Raw genomic sequence first — 18,685 nt, forward strand, 5'->3', positions numbered from 1 at the left:
TATTTTGTCCTATGGGCGGACATCACAGATAGGTGATCTGACAGTTTGCACAGCACTCTGTCAGATCACCGATCTGACATGCAGCACTGCAGGCTTCACAGTGCATGCTCTGAGCAGGCTCTGTGAAGCCACCTCCCTCCCTGCAGGACCCGGATCCACGGCCATCTTGGATCCGGGGCTGGAGCAGGCAGGGAGGGAGGTAAGACCCTCGCAGCAACACGATCACATTGCGTTGCTGCGGGGAGCTCAGGGAAGCCCGCAGGGAGCCCCCTCCCTGCGCGATGCTTCCCTGTACCACCGGCACATCGTGATCATCTTTGATCGCGGTGTGCCGGGGGTTATTGTGCCGGGAGCGGTCCGTGACCGCTCCTGGCACATAGTGCCGGATGTCAACTGCGATAAGCAGCTGACACCCGGCCGCGATCGGCGGCGCTCCCCCCGTGAGCATATGACGTACTATCCCGTCGGTGGTCATAGGAGCCCACCCCACCTCGACGGGATAGTACGTCTAATGTCAGAAAGGGGTTAAATGAGAAGGTGTGTCCAAAATTTTGGTCTGTACTGTGTATATATATATATATATAGTGGAAAAAATTGGAACAGCATCAAATTACTACCTTACAAGGCATGCAGAGCTCTCCCGACCAGCAATCCAATGGACAAAAAGTAATAAACTCAAGAAAAGGAAAAGCAGCACAAAATAATTGAAAAAAAGTGGACTTTAATGCCTGAACGGCGTGGCAACGTTTCGGATGTGTTATCCTTTGTCAAGCAATGAATACAAGAGTGAGACCACATTTTATATCCAACACATACATATCTCATTAGAAAATCATTAAATATAATAAAGTCAATAGTATTAAACAGTGTTATTGTGCATCATTAGTGTAACAGTGCAATTGTGCAAGTTACTCAGCCCATCAAACAACAGCTATTGACGGGTATTATGAATAACATACTGCATGAAAATAATTTAAAAATAGCTTAATGGCCAATTGTTATTAAAAACAAATCAGGTGTCCTTACTAACGATATTATAATCCAAGTACACTTACATACACAGCTCAGTAATGGCAGCCATGATCACGGCATTCCCAAGTGCCTACTGCACATGTCCGTGACATCACAGTCAGGGACCCACAATGCTCTGCCCTGCAGCTGCTCAGAGCCTTCCGAGGACCATGGCGCCATGTTAGCTAGGGGCGGCTTTGCCCACATGGAGGACGGAACCACATAACTATTGCAATAACAATATAAAAAATACAGTAGCGATCCTAGTAACCCCGAACTCTGCATTACTCAGGAATTACTGTACAGAATATGAAAAACATAAAAAATAAATAAAGAATATATAATATATAAAATATATATGAAAAAAAAAAAAATTATGTACAAAATTAAACTGCTTCATACACGGTCATATGTATAAGAATAGTCTTCTCTATTCGGGAACATACTCGATGTGCCGCCGTATTTAAAGGGACCCAGACATAAGTCTGTAATACGTCACCAAGATCCAGGAAGCCCCCCTTATTAAAGTGGGGCATCCTGACCCTGAGTAAGTAAACGGAGACCTTTGGGGGCGGGTACCCCCTGCGTTTCTCCAAATCCCTACAGTATGACACACATGACCCAATCTTTGGCTACATCTTCAACATCCCTAGAGAAACATAAAAGACCAAATGACCAAAGCAGGGGAGTTTCCTATGTTTATAAATTCAAGCTTTTATTCTCTGTAATTATATATCCAAAAAAATAATCAAAATATCAAGAGAAATGCAGAGATCAAGGAAAAAGGAAAGCAAAATAATTCACATTATAGAGTAATCAGTACGGATCCATCGTCCATTGTTCAAAGTCAAAGCCACCATATAGTATCTCGGTATGTAAGATAGGACACCTGAAAAAGGACAAATAACTCCATAAGTTTCTTTTAAAACATAAAAAATATATATAAAATATACACTTAGGAGAGAATATAACCACTATCACATTTACATCATTGAATTAAGTTTGAAATCCACATTAAGACCATAAGGTTTTAAAGTATTGAGTTTTTTTTATCCATTCCAACTCTTTCTTTTTAAGTAACCGTATACGGTCACCTCCCCTTCTCTGAACTGGTACCATATCAATAATACGGAAGTGCAGTTGTTTTTCAGTATGACATTTCTCCGTGAAATGTTTAGACACTGGTAGATCCAAACGTTTCTTCCTTATGGTATGTCGGTGTTGATTGATTCTAGTCTTGAAATCACACGTGGTTTCACCGACATACCATAAGGAGCAAGGACACTGAAGTAAATATACAACAAACTCTGAGTCGCATGTCAAATAATGCTGTATCCTATATTCCTCATTCGTGATGGGATGAAAGAAATTAGACCCCTTGAGCATCAAAGTACAGTTAATACAGGACAAGCATGGAAAACAACCTTTCCTACTGTTGCCAGTAAGTGTGGCCTGACCCTGTTTTTTGAATGACCCTATATCGGACTTCACCAGAGTAGACCCAATAGTTCGACTACGTTTATATGAGAAAATTGGTGGTTTAGAGAACTCCTTCACTTCGGGAGAACATTTATTTAGCATTCCCCATTGTTTGCATATAATGTCAGCAATTTTGCCACTCTCCTCACAATACGACGTTACAAAAGGAATACGATCAAATTCTTTCAATTTAGGTTTTTTTCTGTAGTAATTCTCTTCTCGGTAATATATCAACCTTATTCTTCTGTATTTGCAACAATTTTTTTGGATAACCTCTTTCAGAGAATTTCCTACATGTCCCTTCCATAGATTTTTTTAAAGAATCTTCATTACTTTCAATTCTTTTGACCCGCAAAAGCTGACTGTACGGGATTGACTCTTTAGTTTTTCTGGGGTGTTGACTATTGAAAAGCAATAAATCATTTTTATCTGTGTCTTTAGTAAACAATTGAGTAGTAAATTTACCATTCTCAATTTGAACATTAACATCCAAAAATTGTATGTTAGTACATGAGTGTAAAAGGGTGAATTTAATTGTTTCATCAATTGTATTCAGGTAGTCATGAAATTTAAGTAAGGACTCTATTGTACCCGTCCATACGAGGAAGACATCGTCTATGTATTTCCACCACGTGGCCACTTGGCCGAATTGGTGGGACATATAGACGAAGTCCTCCTCGATGACACTCATAACTATATTTGCATACGCGGGCGCCATGTTCGCGCCCATGGCGGTCCCGCGTAATTGCAAATAAAAAGTGTCTCCAAATAAAAAATAGTTTCTAGTCAACACTAGTTCCAACAGCTGTATTACAAAACCCCTGGCCTCGCTAGAATAGTGGGTAGTTAGTAACTTTTTATTCACTGCAGCGAGCCCCCGAGCATGGTCAATCGAGGTATATAGCGAAGTGACATCGAACGATGCTAAAACCACTTCGCCAAACACCTCAATCCCACTTATTTTTTCAAAAAAATCAGTGGTGTCTCTAACAAATGATTCCGCGCAACCAGCAATTGGGTTAAGGATTTTATCCAGAAAAATCCCAATATTTGAAAAAATAGAGCCGCATCCTGACACTATTGGTCTACCTGGGGGGTGCACAAGAGATTTGTGGATCTTTGGTGTTAGGACTGGCGGAACGCACCAAGACAGATGGTATAGATGCGTTCGCAGTCCGGGGTCCACCGTGCAGGTGAAAACCTGCTGCTAGCAATTAGCAGACTATATGGCGGTACACTAAAGTATACACGCGTGGGTTAACCTCACCCAGTGTGAAAGAAGCAATCCTGTTAAGGCACAGGACCGCGGTACCGCACCTAAAGCGCGAGCAAGTAGTCAGCGAACTCAACCCCAACAGGAATTGAAGTCCGATTAGACCCTTGCTGGCACAACACCGCAACTGGGTGTGTAAGGAAACTAAAGAGCAATATTAAGGCACAAGAGTGCATGCAGTGCCGCACTGACGAACGCCACTAACCACCCAGGCGTGGGTAAGGAAAGCACAGAGGAAGTGCACGGCGCCGTACTGGCGGTCACAGCAACTGGACGCTATAATGTGACTAGTGCTGTAGGATAAGTCGGGCGCTAGGTAGCAGCCATACACCTTCCGCGAACAGTCATTCAATAGGGTAGGGGTATCCAAGGACGACTTGCACTCACAACATACACACATTAGCAATTGTAAGACAATACTAGCGCATGGCCGTGCGGTCATGCGCAGTTTATATAGCTGCAGCACAGGAAGTGGCCACAGCACCTTTGCCCTTCCAAGACCTGCCAAGAGGACCAATGGAATGTGCTGCAGAGCCTGAGCACATGACCCTCGATCTCCAACGGGAGATCTTACCCTGGGCATGCTCAGTACGTGCAGACAAGGACTTAGTCCCAGAGAAGTCCGCTCGCTGCTGACCAGCACTGACTTTAATGGCAGAGACTGGAGAAGCAGCAGTAACTCTCAGAACAGAGTGAGAATGAGCAAGACGCTGGGACCGACGTCCTTGCTGAGCAGGCTCCACTGCGGCTGGACAAGAATGGTAGACCACAGCGGAGGTGGCTCGAGATTCCCCCTGTGCAGAAGTGGGAACTCGACCCCTAACATGGCCCCCCCCTCCTTGGGCCTCGCTACGTTCGAAGGCAGCAATGAGCTGCGGAGCCCGAATGTGCTCAACAGGCTCCCAGGACCTGTCCTCGGGGCCATAACCCTTCCAGTCCACCAAATAAAATTTTTTACCACGCACCACCTTGCACCCCAAAATAGCGTTCACCTCATAATCGTCCGTAGACGAACCCGATGTCCCAGCAGATGACTCGGAAAACCGGGACATATACACGGGTTTCAAGAGGGACACATGAAAGGTGTCGGTGATACCCAGGCGTGGCGGAAGGGCCAAACGATAGACCACAGGATTAACCTGCTCGAAGACCTTGAATGGACCTAAGTAGCGAGGAGCAAATTTAGTGGACTCAACTCGCAGCCTGATGTTACGGGCGGAGAGCCACACCAAGTCGCCAGGAGCAAAGGTCGGAGCGGGGCGCCGATGAGCATCAGCGGAGGACCTCATTCTCTCCTTAGAGGCCCGAATGGCATCCTGAGTGCGGTCCCAAATATCCCGTGCCTCCACAGCCCAGTCTGCTACCCTGGAGTCGGCGGAAGACACGGGCATAGGCACAGGTACCCGTGGATGCTGACCATAGTTGAGGAGGAATGGGGTTTGTCCAGTGGAGTCGGCTACGGCGTTGTTCAGCGCAAACTCTGCCCATGATAGCAAGGATGCCCAGTCATCCTGCCTGGCTGAAACAAAATGTCGCAGGTATGTGACCAAGGTCTGGTTGGCCCTCTCTACCAACCCATTCGTCTCGGGATGATAAGCGGAAGAGAGATTCAACTCAATACTGAGAAGACGACAGAGCTCTCTCCAGAACCGAGACGCAAACTGGGGACCCCGGTCACTGACAATTTTGTCTGGCATACCATGTAGGCGGAAGATATGTCTAATGAACAACGCTGCCAAGGCCCATGCAGAAGGTAACCGCGGCAGCGGCACCAAATGCACCATTTTTGAGAAATGATCGGTGATGACCCAAATGATGGTACAGCCGCGAGACTTGGGCAAACCCACAACAAAGTCCATCCCGACCATCTCCCAGGGCCTATCTGCCACCGGCAAGGGATAGAGCAAACCAGCTGGCCTTTGACGCGGAGATTTATTTTTGGTGCAGGAGACACACGCCAGAACATAATCCCTGACATCCCGGACCATATGCGGCCACCAGTACGTCCTCGCCAGTAGCTCAGATGTCCTCTTTGTCCCAAAGTGTCCACCCACCCTGGACGAATGAGCCCAAGAGAGAACCTCCGGTCGCAAATTAATGGGCACAAAAGTCTTGCCCGGAGGCACAAACTCTAGCGAAACCGGCGCCACGGTTCTCAGGCTCTCGGAAGGGACAATAAGCCGAGGCTCCTCTTCCACCTCCTCAGTTGACATAAGGGAGCGAGAGAGAGCGTCAGCACGGATATTCTTCTCCCCGGCGAGATAATGAAGGGAAAAGTGGAACCGGGAGAAGAACAGGGACATCTGGCCTGGCGAGAATTTAGCCGCTGAGCTGTCTGCAAATAGACCAAATTTTTGTGGTCCGTGTAAACTTGGAAGGGAAACCGCGCACCTTCCAGAAGGTGTCTCCACTCCGAAAAGGCCAACCTCATTGCTAGCAACTCCCTGTCCCCGATGGAGTAGTTCCTCTCCGCTGGCGTGAAGGTCTTGGAGAAGAAGAAGCATGGTTGCTTACAACATTGAGCATCCTTTTGGTAGAGGACTGCTCCAGCACCAACGGACGAGGCATCCACCTCTAGTAGGAATGGCTTATCCACATCGGGACGATGTAAGATGGGAGCGCCAGCAAAGTGGGACTTAATAGAAGTGAAGGCCTTGGAGACCTCTTCCGACCACAATTTGGGATTCGCTCCCTTCTTGGTGAGGGCTACCAAGGGAGCTACCAGAGTTGAGAAGTGGGGAATGAACTGGCGGTAATAGTTTATGAACCCCATAAAGCGCTGCACCGCTTTAAGAGAATGGGGCTCTTGCCAGTCCATCACAGCCTGTAGTTTGGCAGGATCCATAGCCAATCCCTGGGCGGAGATGATATAGCCCAGGAAAGGTAAGGACTCCTGCTCAAACACACACTTCTCCAACTTTGCGTAAAGAGAGGTCGAAGACTCTGCCAACATCTCTCCGGTGGGAGTCAATATCTGGAGAAAAGATGAGAATATCATCCAGATAGACTACAACCGAGGTGGAAAGCATATCCCGGAAGATGTCGTTGACAAAGTCTTGAAAAACGGCAGGTGCATTACAGAGCCCGAAGGGCATCACCAGATACTCATAGTGCCCATCTCTGGTGTTAAATGCCGTTTTCCACTCGTCCCCCTCACGGATGCGAATCAGGTTATAAGCACCCCGCAGATCTAGTTTAGTAAACACTCTAGCTCCCCGAAGCCTATCGAAAAGCTCAGATATCAACGGCAAAGGGTACTTGTTCTTAACTGTGATAGCATTAAGACCCCTGTAGTCTGTGCATGGACGTAGTTCTCCATTCTTCTTCTACACGAAGAAGAACCCTGCCCCAGCAGGTGACACTGACTTCCTGATGAACCCTCTTGCCAGATTCTCTTGTATGTACTGAGACATTGCCTCCGTTTCCGGGAGAGATAATGGATAGACTCGACCCCGGGGAGGCTCAGCACCAGGCAAGAGATCAATAGGACAGTCATAGGGGCGATGGGGCGGAAGAGTCTCCGCTGCCTTTTTGGAGAATACGTCTGCATAAGACCAATATTGCTTGGGGAGAGAGGAGAGATCTGCGGGTACCTCAGTAGTAGCAACCTGAACGCACTCTCGGTGACACCTACCCCCACATGATTCACCCCATCCCAGAATTCTGCCTGAGGACCACTCGATGTGAGGAGAGTGGTACCGTAGCCAAGGTATCCCCAACAGGACCTCATCAATACCCTCAGGAATGATGAGCAGAGAAATAATCTCCTGATGGGATGGCGACATGGACAGAGTAACAGGGATGGTCTGATGTGTTATCTGTGCGGGGAGTGTCGACCCATTCACCACTCGTACCGTTACTGGTTGAGATAGCATAACCAGGGGTATTGCGTGACGTTGGGCGAAAGCAGAAGACATTAAAATTGCCCTCCGCCCCAGAATCCACGCAGAGGTCTACCGAGTGGGAAGATGAGCCAAAGGTAATTGTCCCCTTAAAGGACAATTTGGAGGCAAACGTCGCAGTGTCTAGTGCACCTCCACCTACTACCACTAGACGCTGACGTTTCCTCGACCGCTGATGACATCTGGTGGCAAGATGTCCTGACTGTTGGCATACATGGCAACCCTGGAGTGCACGAGCGGTCTGGGACTTAGATCCCGCTCGTGACACCACCTTTGGTTCCAGGAACTCAGGAGCCTGGACTGGAGATTCCAAAGGTTTGGCGAAGGTGGGAGCCAGCCGAAACCTCTGCCTACACTGGGCTCGCTCTAACCTCCGCTCGTGAAAACGGAGGTCAATGCGAGTAGATACTGTTATTAACTCTTCCAGTGTGGCGGGAATCTCCCTAGTGGCCAGAGCATCCTTAACGTGGTCAGCCAGCCCCCTCCAAAATATAGGGATAAGGGCTTTATCCGACCACTCCAGCTCAGATGCTAGAGTGCGGAAATGGACGGCAAAAAGGCTGACCAAGGACGAGCCCTGAGTCAGTGCCAACAGTTGGAGCGCCGTGTCATGGGTGACACGAGTTCCTAGAAAGACCTGTTTCAGAGTGCTCAGGAATAACGGAGCACTCTGCACCACATGATCGCCACGCTCCCACAGCGGCGTAGCCCACTGCAACGCCCTGTCCGACAATAAGGAAATTATAAAGCCCACCTTAGCCCGCTCTGTAGGGAAACGAGAAGCCAGAAGCTCGAGATGTATTGAGCACTGACTCACGAAACCCCTACAGGACTTACTGTCACCAGAAAATTTCTCTGGTAGCGGGAGGCGAGATAGCGTCGGTACAGGGGCGGCAGTGGACAAGGTAGCTGCAGCCACACTTGCAGCCTGAACAGCGACAGCAGTAACATCCACAGCTGAGGTTGAACGCTCAAGAGCCGCCAACCTTCCCTCCAGCTGCTGGATGTACCGCTGTAAACGCTGGTCGTCCGCCATTTTACTAGCCAGACCCTGGCGCTAGTATTCTGTTAGGACTGGCGGAACGCACCAAGACAGATGGTATAGATGCGTTCGCAGTCCGGGGTCCACCGTGCAGGTGAAAACCTGCTGCTAGCAATTAGCAGACTATATGGCGGTACACTAAAGTATACACGCGTGGGTTAACCTCACCCAGCGTGAAAGAAGCAATCCTGTTAAAGGGAACCTGTCACCCCGTTTTTTTAGATTGAGATATAAATACTGTTAAATAGGGCCTGCGGTGTGCGTTACTATAGTGTATGTAGTGTACCCCGATTCCCCACCTATGCTGAGAAATAACTTACCAAAGTCGCCGTTTTCGCCTGTCAATCAGGCTGGTCAGGTCGGGAGGGCGTGTTCACAGCGCTGTTTCTTCCTCAGCTTTACGTTGGTGGCGTAGTGGTGTCTGCATGTTGAGGTGACTAATCCACTGTGGGCACGTGAACAAGCAGCGCGCGATCTGCACTGTCATCCCTTTCGTCGGTGGGGGCGGCCATCTTCCTGGGACCGCGCGTGCGCAGATCGAGTGCTCTGCTGCACGGGGCTTCAGGAAAATGGCCGCGGGATGCCGCGCGTGCGCATTAGAGATCGCGGCGGCCATTTTCCCAAAGCCAAGATGCAAACTCGGCTTTGGGAAAATGGCCGCCGCGATCTCTAATGCGCATGCGCGGCATCCCGCGGCCATTTTCCTGAAGCCCCGTGCAGCAGAGCGCTCGATCTGCGCACGCGCGGCCCCAGGAAGATGGCCGCCCCCACCGACGAAATGGATGACAGCGCAGATCGCGCGCTGCTTGTTCACGTGCCCACAGTGGATTAGTCACTTCAACAGGCGCACACCACTACGTCACCAACGTAAAGCTGAGAAAGAACCAGCGCTGTGAACACGCCCTCCCGACCTGACCAGCCTGATTGACAGGCGAAAACGGCGACTTTGGTAAGTTATTTCTCAGCATAGGTGGGGAATCGGGGTACACTACATACACTATAGTAACACACAGCGCAGGCCCTATTTAACAGTATTTATATCTCAATCTCAAAAAATGGGGTGACAGGTTCCCTTTAAGGCACAGGACCGCGGTACCGCACCTAAAGCGCGAGCAAGTAGTCAGCGAACTCAACCCCAACAGGAATTGAAGTCCGATTAGACCCTTGCTGGCACATCACTGCAACTGGGTGTGTAAGGAAACTAAAGAGCAATATTAAGGCACAAGAGTGCATGCAGTGCCGCACTGACGAACGCCACTAACCACCCAGGCGTGGGTAAGGAAAGCACAGAGGAAGTGCGCGGCGCCGTACTGGCGGTCACAGCAACTGGACGCTATAATGTGTGACTAGTGCTGTAGGATAAGTCGGGCGCTAGGTAGCAGCCATACACCTTCCGCGAACAGTCATTCAATAGGGTAGGGGTATCCAAGGACGACTTGCACTCACAACATACACACATTAGCAATTGTAAGACAATACTAGCGCATGGCCGTGCGGTCATGCGCAGTTTATATAGCTGCAGCACAGGAAGTGGCCACAGCACCTTTGCCCTTCCAAGACCTGCCAAGAGGACCAATGGAATGTGCTGCAGAGCCTGAGCACATGACCCTCGATCTCCAACGGGAGATCTTACCCTGGGCATGCTCAGTACGTGCAGACAAGGACTTAGTCCCAGAGAAGTCCGCTCGCTGCTGACCAGCACTGACTTTAATGGCAGAGACTGGAGAAGCAGCAGTAACTCTCAGAACAGAGTGAGAATGAGCAAGATGCTGGGACCGACGTCCTTGCTGAGCAGGCTCCACTGCGGCTGGACAAGAATGGTAGACCACAGCGGAGGTGGCTCGAGATTCCCCCTGTGCAGAAGCGGGAACTTGACCCCTAACATTTGGTAGCGTGTATATTACCGGTGTCACTGGAAATTTAATGGTCAGAAAATCATATAAATCCTGGTCAATAATTAGTTTATGTACAGCATTCTCTAAGATTGTCTTGATTTCTCTTGCTATATCAAACTTAGGATCATGAGACAATCTCTCGTACACCCCCGGGTCCTCCAATCGTCCCTTAATTTCCTCAATATATTCAGTTCTATCTAAGACAACCACTGCACCTCCCTTATCCACTTTTTTTATAATTATTTCTTCATTTTGTGCTAGCTCACGTAAGGCTTCCATTTCCCCCACTGTCATATTAGGATGCTCGAATCTTTTTGGACACCCATTTTTCAACTTCTCAATATCGCTCACAGCAGATATAAATGCTGCTATAACTGGAGAATTAACTAAAGGAATAAAGTTACTCTTTTTCCTAAGGGATACCTGTTTTAAATTAAATTCACTAACAGACACCTTTTCTATACCTGGATTATGACAAAACCAATCCCTTAGCTTAATCAACCTAAAGAAGTTCTGCAAGTCAAGGCTTAATTGGAACCAGTTCACATGGATACTAAGTCCAAATGATAAACCCTTATTCAGGGCCGATACCTGGCATTCAGTAAGAGTTTTTTTTAGAAATATTTACAATTAAACCTGATCCTTGCTCCTCGTTGCCACTTGTTTTTCCGCTGGTGATTTGTATTTCCCTTTTTTCTCTTTTTTGCTGTCTCCGGTGTTTTTTTCCTCCCCTTTTCCTGTGTTCTTCAGCTTTTCTTTTGGGGAATCCAAACCTGAAAGAGTCATGGTTAAATTGCAAAAAATTACTGTCATATGTGCAAACAAAGTCTTTTTTTGGGAAAAAAAACTTTTTTCCTCCAGTTTCCTGAGGTCTCTCTCTGCCAATTATAAATATTTCCTTCCCTATAGTCTTCCATATCGCGATTCCATTTCCTCCGTTTCACCTCTTCCAACTCAAGGCGCAACTTATCAAATTTAGTTTTCAGCAACTCTCTGAAACTAGTCCATTCATCTTCTCTCAGAAGGCTCTTAATCTCAGATTCCATAACTGGTATATCCAAATCAACTTTTTTTAATTCTTGTTGTAGGTATTCGATATTTAAAAGGATAATGTCCAAACCATACTTATTTGAAATCATACTAAGGCTATATTCACACTTAGCGGTTTTTACCGCGGAACCGCCGCGATTTTGATGCTGCGGGTCCGCAGCAGTTTCCATAGCGTTTACAGTAACATGTAAACCCTATGGAAACCGCAAACCGCTGTGCACATGCTGCGGGAAAAACCGCGCGGGAACGCAGCGGTTTACAACCCGCAGCATGTCACTTCTTTGTGCAGAATCGCTGCGATTCTGCACCCATAGGAATACATTGAACCGCTTACTTCCCGCATGGGGCTGTGCCCACGTTGTGGGAAGTAAGCGGATAATGTGCGGGTGGTACCCGGGGTGGAGGAGAGGAGACTCTCCTCCAGGCCCTGGGAACCATATTTGGGGTTAAAAAATAAAAAATCTGGTTATACTCACCCTCTGATATCCGGAGCTCCTGGGCGCTGCACGCGGCTGTCCGGTCAGAGTTGCTGTGCGACCAGGACCTGCGGTGACGTCGCGGTCACATGACCGTGACGTCACGAAGGGTCCTTCTCGCACAGCATCTCTGGAACCGGACCGCCGGGTGCAGCGCCGAGGGATCGGGACATCAGAGGGTGAGTATAACCAATTTTTATTATTTTTAACATTACTATTGATGCTGCATATTGCTGCATATGCAGCATCAATAGTATAGGTGGAAACCCGCAGCGGAAAACGCGGAACAAACCGCGATAAATCTGCAGGGAGAACCGCAGTTGTTTTGCCCTGCAGATTTATCAAATCCGCTGCGGGAAAACCCGCAGAGGGACACCGCAAGGTGTGAACATAGCCTAAATCTTGCACAGAAGAGTGAGTCATTAGTAATTAAGTTGGGGCGGATATTAGACCGAAGGCCTCTTGGGATTTTTTTAGCTTTATAGTATTCACTCAAAGTAATGAGATGTACTTGCAATGTTGTGGATTTCTTTAAAGTATTTTCATATTTCAATTTAAGATCATGTAATGAGGGTGTACCAAGAAAGGTGGCATTTGTTTCCACCTCTCTAATAATTCTCTCCCCATCCTCACTAGTATATGCAAAAAGGCCAGTTTCAGGCACATTTTGTTTCATAGTCCACGTAATAGAATGCAAAAAAGCAAAAACAGCAAAAAAAGACAAAAAGACAAAAAAACAAAATCACACACAGTAACAGAATCCAGCAGTGGAAGATGCAAATTTCCACTGAAAACATATGAAGTGAAAAAATTGGAACAGCATCAAATTACTACCTTACAAGGCATGCAGAGCTCTCCCGACCAGCAATCCAATGGTCAAAAAGTAATAAACTCAAAAAAAGGAAAAGCAGCACAAAATAATTGAAAAAAAGTGGACTTTAATGCCTGAACGGCGTGGCAACGTTTCGGATGTGTTATCCTTTGTCAAGCAATGAATACAAGAGTGAGACCACATTTTACATCCAACACATACATATCTCATTAGAAAATCATTAAATATAATAAAGTCAATAGTATTAAACAGTGTTATTGTGCATCATCAGTGTAACAGTGCAATTGTGCAAGTTACTCAGCCCATCAAACCACAGCTATTGACTGGTATTATGAATAACATACTCCTTCACTTCTCCCGAAGTGAAGGAGTTCTCTAAACCACCAATTTTCTCATATAAACATAGTCGAACTATTGGGTCTACTCTGGTGAAGTCCGATATAGGGTCATTCAAAAAACAGGGTCAGGCCACACTTACTGGCAACAGTAGGAAAGGTTGTTTTCCATGCTTGTCCTGTATTAACTGTAATTTGATGCTCAAGGGGTCTAATTTCTTTCATCCCATCACAAATGAGGAATATAGGATACAGCATTATTTGACATGCGACTCAGAGTTTGTTGTATATTTACTTCAGTGTCCTTGCTCCTTATGGTATGTCGGTGAAACCACGTGTGATTTCAAGACTAGAATCAATCAACACCGACATACCATAAGGAAGAAACGTTTGGATCTACCAGTGTCTAAACATTTCACGGAGAAATGTCATACTGAAAAACAACTGCACTTCCGTATTATTGATATGGTACCGGTTCAGAGAAGGGGAGGTGACCGTAAACTGTTACTTAAAAAGAAAGAGTTGGAATGGATAAAAAAACTCAATACTTTAAAACCTTATGGTCTTAATGTGGATTTCAAACTTAATTCAATTATGTAAATGTGATAGTGGTTATATTCTCTCCTAAGTGTATATTTTATATATATTTTTTATGTTTTAAAAGAAACTTATGGAGTTATTTGTCCTTTTTCAGGTGTCCTATCTTACATACCGAGATACTATATGGTGGCTTCGACTTTGAACAATGGACGATGGATCCGTACTGATTACTCTATAATGTGAATTATTTTGCTTTCCTTTTTCCTTGATCTCTGCATTTCTCTTGATATTTTGATTATTTTTTTGGATATATAATTACAGAGAATAAAAGCTTGAATTTATAAACATAGGAAACTCCCCTGCTTTGGTCATTTGGTCTTTTATGTTTCTCTAGGGATGTTGAAGATGTAGCCAAAGATTGGGTCATGTGTGTCATACTGTAGGGGTTTGGAGAAACGCAGGGGGTACCCGCCCCCAAAGGTCTCCGTTTACTTACTCAGGGTCAGGATGCCTCACTTTAATAAGGGGGGCTTCCTGGACCTTGGTGACGTATTACAGACTTATGTCTGGGTCCCTTTAAATACGGCGGCACATCGAGTATGTTCCCGAGTAGAGAAGACTATTCTTATACATATGACCGTGTATGGAGCAGTTTAATTTTGTACATAATTTTTTTTTTTCATATATATTTTATATATTATATATTCTTTATTTATTTTTTATGTTTTTCATATTCTGTACAGTAATTCCTGAGTAATGCAGAGTTCGGGGTTACTAGGATCGCTACTGTATTTTTTATATTGCTATTGCAATAGTTATGTGGTTCCGTCCTCCGTGTGGGCAAAGCCGCCCCTAGCTAACATGGCGCCATGGTCCTCGTAAGACTCTGAGCAGCTGCAGGGCAGAGCATTGTGGGTCCCTGACTGTGATGTCACAGACATGTGCAGTAGGCGCTTGGAAACGCCGTGATCATGGCTGCCATTACTGAGCTGTGTATATAAGTGTACTTGGATTATAATATCGTTAGTAAGGACACCTGATTTGTTTTTAATAACAATTGGCCATTAAGCTATTTTTAATTATTTTCACGCAGTATGTTCATAATACCCGTCAATAGCTGTGGTTTGATGGGCTGAGTAACTTGCACAATTGCACTGTTACACTAATGATGCACAATAACACTGTTTAATACTATTGACTTTATTATATTTAATGATTTTCTAATGAGATATGTATGTGTTGGATATAAAATGTGGTCTCACTCTTGTATTCATTGCTTGACAAAGGATATCACATCCGAAACGTTGCCACGCCGTTCAGGCATTAAAGTCCACTTTTTTTCAATCATTTTGTGCTGCTTTTCCTTTTTTTGAGTGTATATATATATATATATATATATATATATATATATATATACAGTGGGGCAAAAAAGTATTTAGTCAGTCAGCAATAGTGCAAGTTCCACCACTTAAAAAGATGAGAGGCGTCTGTAATTTACATCATAGGTAGGCCTCAACTATGGGAGACAAACTGAGAAAAAAAAAATCCAGAAAATCACATTGTCTGTTTTTTTATCATTTTTTTTGCATTTTATGGTGGAAAATAAGTATTTGGTCAGAAACAAACAATCAAGATTTCTGGCTCTCACAGACCTGTAACTTCTTCTTTAAGAGTCTCCTCTTTCCTCCACTCATTACCTGTAGTAATGGCACCTGTTTAAACTTGTTATCAGTATAAAAAGACACCTGTGCACACCCTCAAACAGTCTGACTCCAAACTCCACTATGGTGAAGACCAAAGAGCTGTCAAAGGACACCAGAAACAAAATTGTAGCCCTGCACCAGGCTGTGAAGACTGAATCTGCAATAGCCAACCAGCTTGGAGTGAAGAAATCAACAGTGGGAGCAATAATTAGAAAATGGAAGACATACAAGACCACTGATAATCTCCCTCGATCTGGGGCTCCACGCAAAATCCCACCCCGTGGGGTCAGAATGATCACAAGAACGGTGAGCAAAAATCCCAGAACCACGCGGGGGGACCTAGTGAATGAACTGCAGAGAGCTGGGACCAATGTAACAAGGCCTACCATAAGTAACACACTACACCACCATGGACTCAGATCCTGCAGTGCCAGACGTGTCCCACTGCTTAAGCCAGTACATGTCCGGGCCCGTCTGAAGTTTACTAGAGAGCATTTGGATGATCCAGAGGAGTTTTGGGAGAATGTCCTATGGTCTGATGAAACCAAACTGGAACTGTTTGGTAGAAACACAACTTGTCGTGTTTGGAGGAAAAAGAATACTGAGTTGCATCCATCAAACACCATACCTACTGTAAAGCATGGTAGTGGAAACATCATGCTTTGGGGCTGTTTCTCTGCAAAAGGGCCAGGACGAATGATCCGGGTACATGAAAGAATGAATGGGGCCATGTATCGTGAGATTTTGAGTGCAAACCTCCTTCCATCAGCAAGGGCATTGAAGATGAAACGTGGCTGGGTCTTTCAACATGACAATGATCCAAAGCACACCGCCAGGGCAACAAAGGAGTGGCTTCGTAAGAAGCATTTCAAGGTCTTGGAGTGGCCTAGCCAGTCTCCAGATCTCAACCCTATAGAAAACCTTTGGAGGGAGTTGAAAGTCCGTGTTGCCAAGCAAAAAGCCAAAAACATCACTGCTCTAGAGGAGATCTGCAGGGAGGAATGGGCCAACATACCAACAACAGTGTGTGGCAACCTTGTGAAGACTTACAGAAAACGTTTGACCTCTGTCATTGCCAACAAAGGATATATTACAAAGTATTGAGATGAAATTTTGTTTCTGACCAAATACTTATTTTCCACCATAATATGCAAATAAAATGTTAAAAAAACAGACAATGTGATTTTCTGGATTTTTTTTCTCAGTTTGTCTCCCATAGTTGAGGTCTACCTATGATGTAAATTACAGACGCCTCTCATCTTTTTAAGTGGTGGAACTTGCACTATTGCTGACTGACTAAATACTTTTTTGCCCCACTGTATATATATATATATAGTAGCGTTTCCCTTCCTTCGGGTCTTGGGGGACACTCGCTTTGCACGGGAATAATGCATACAGGCACGATTTCTCCAAAATTCAATCCATATAGTTTATTAAAGCGTCATAAACCGCACCGTAAGCCAGGTTACACATAGTCTGTTACTTTAAGTCACGCCTTATCTCTCCAGTCACCAGGTGACTGCACAGATCATTACATGTATCAACGGAACATATTAACCACCAGCATTCTGTTCCAATGGCAGATACGTCTCTGCTGTATATTACAGGTTTTATCCCATACCAGGGATTACCTCTCAGGAGCTTCGGCTCTACACACTGACTCCTGCCAGTGCTGGTTCACAGGGAAACTGCCTCACTGGGATCACCGTCCTTGGGATCAGGGCACCTCGGATATTCCAGACCCACAGTAGGAACTGTAGCTTCCCTAACACAGAAACCATCTCAGGCTCTGTAGATGCAGCCTTTCCATGCGCTTCCAGGAAGTCCAATCACAGGCACTTCCAACACACAGGTCATCAGTCCATGATCTTACCAGGTGCTTGCACGACTCCTGTCCATCCCAGGACAATCCAACACGTCACGCCGTTAACGGCGATAAAGGGGCAGGACGGCGTACTGGGACCTGCACCTGTCCCTGCCACTATAAAGGGGCCCTGGCTTTCCCTTATCTTAGGGAAACCTATGATGGTTAGGAGACCTGAGTCGCCAGCGTATCCCTGTCTCCTGTGCAGACCCTATCAGTGGCCCCCTGTCCCCCCAAGGGGGGTGGACTGCACCAGTGTAACAATACAACAAATAACAGGGTATACAGACAAGGTAACTAAAAGTCTCAAACTCACCAAATGCTCACACAACCAATGAGGAAACACAGAGAAGGGAAGAGAAGGAATAAACTAGGAAGGAAAACAGGTTTAACATGCAACCAAAAACAGCAGACACCAATCTCTGTAAATAAACCTCCAACTCCAACACTAAGCTCCTTCAACCTCCAAGCCAGGCAGTAGAACTTCACACGTGCTTTTTTTGGGGAACCGTTTACCCGCATTCTCCACCAATTGTAGCTTTTCCCTTCCTTTGGGTCTTGGGGACACTCGCTTTGCACGGGAATAACGCATACAGACACGATTTCTCCACAAATCAATCTATACGGTTTATTAAAGCGTCATAAACCGCACTGTAAGCCAGGTTACACATCACCAGCTTACACATAGTCTGTTACTTTAACACGTGTGGCTTTACAAAACATTCGGTAGTCACGCCTTATCTCTCCAGTCACCAGGTGACTGCACAGTTCATTACGTGTATCAACGGAACATATTACCCACCAGGGATTACCTCTCAGGAGCTTCGGCTCTACACACTGACTCCTGCCAGTGCTGATTCACAGGGAAACTGCCTCACTGGGATCACCGTCCTTGGGATCAGGGCACCTCGGATAGTCCAGACCCACAGTAGGAACTGTAGCTTCCCCAACACAGAAACCATCTCAGGCTCTGTAGATGCAGCCTTTCCATGCTCTTCCAGGAAGTCCAATCACAGGCACTTCCAACACACAGGCCATCAGTCCATGATCTTACCAGGTGCTTGCAGGACTGCAGTCCATCCCAGGACAATCCAACACCGTGACCATTCCAGGACTCACACTCTCACTAGGTGCTTGCAGGACTCCAGTCCATATTAGAACAATCCAACACCTCAAGCATTCAGTCCATAGCCTCAGCAGTGCTTCCGGGACTCCAGCCCACTTCAGGACAATCCAACACCCAGGCTATTACAGGACTCACTCTTCAGTGCTTCCAGGACTTC

The 18,685-nt window shown here is 46.1% G+C and overlaps 1 protein-coding gene across 1 annotated transcript in view; it reads left to right on the top strand.

Moving 5' to 3' along the window:
- Positions 1-18,685, top strand: part of LOC138647786 (cytochrome P450 2D14-like) — a 270,386-nt gene that overhangs the window by 213,780 nt on the left and 37,921 nt on the right. The gene's annotated exons all lie outside the window — the stretch shown is intronic.

Source organism: Ranitomeya imitator, chromosome 8 (assembly GCF_032444005.1).
Source record: "Ranitomeya imitator isolate aRanImi1 chromosome 8, aRanImi1.pri, whole genome shotgun sequence".
Classification (NCBI taxonomy): Eukaryota; Metazoa; Chordata; class Amphibia; order Anura; family Dendrobatidae; genus Ranitomeya; species Ranitomeya imitator.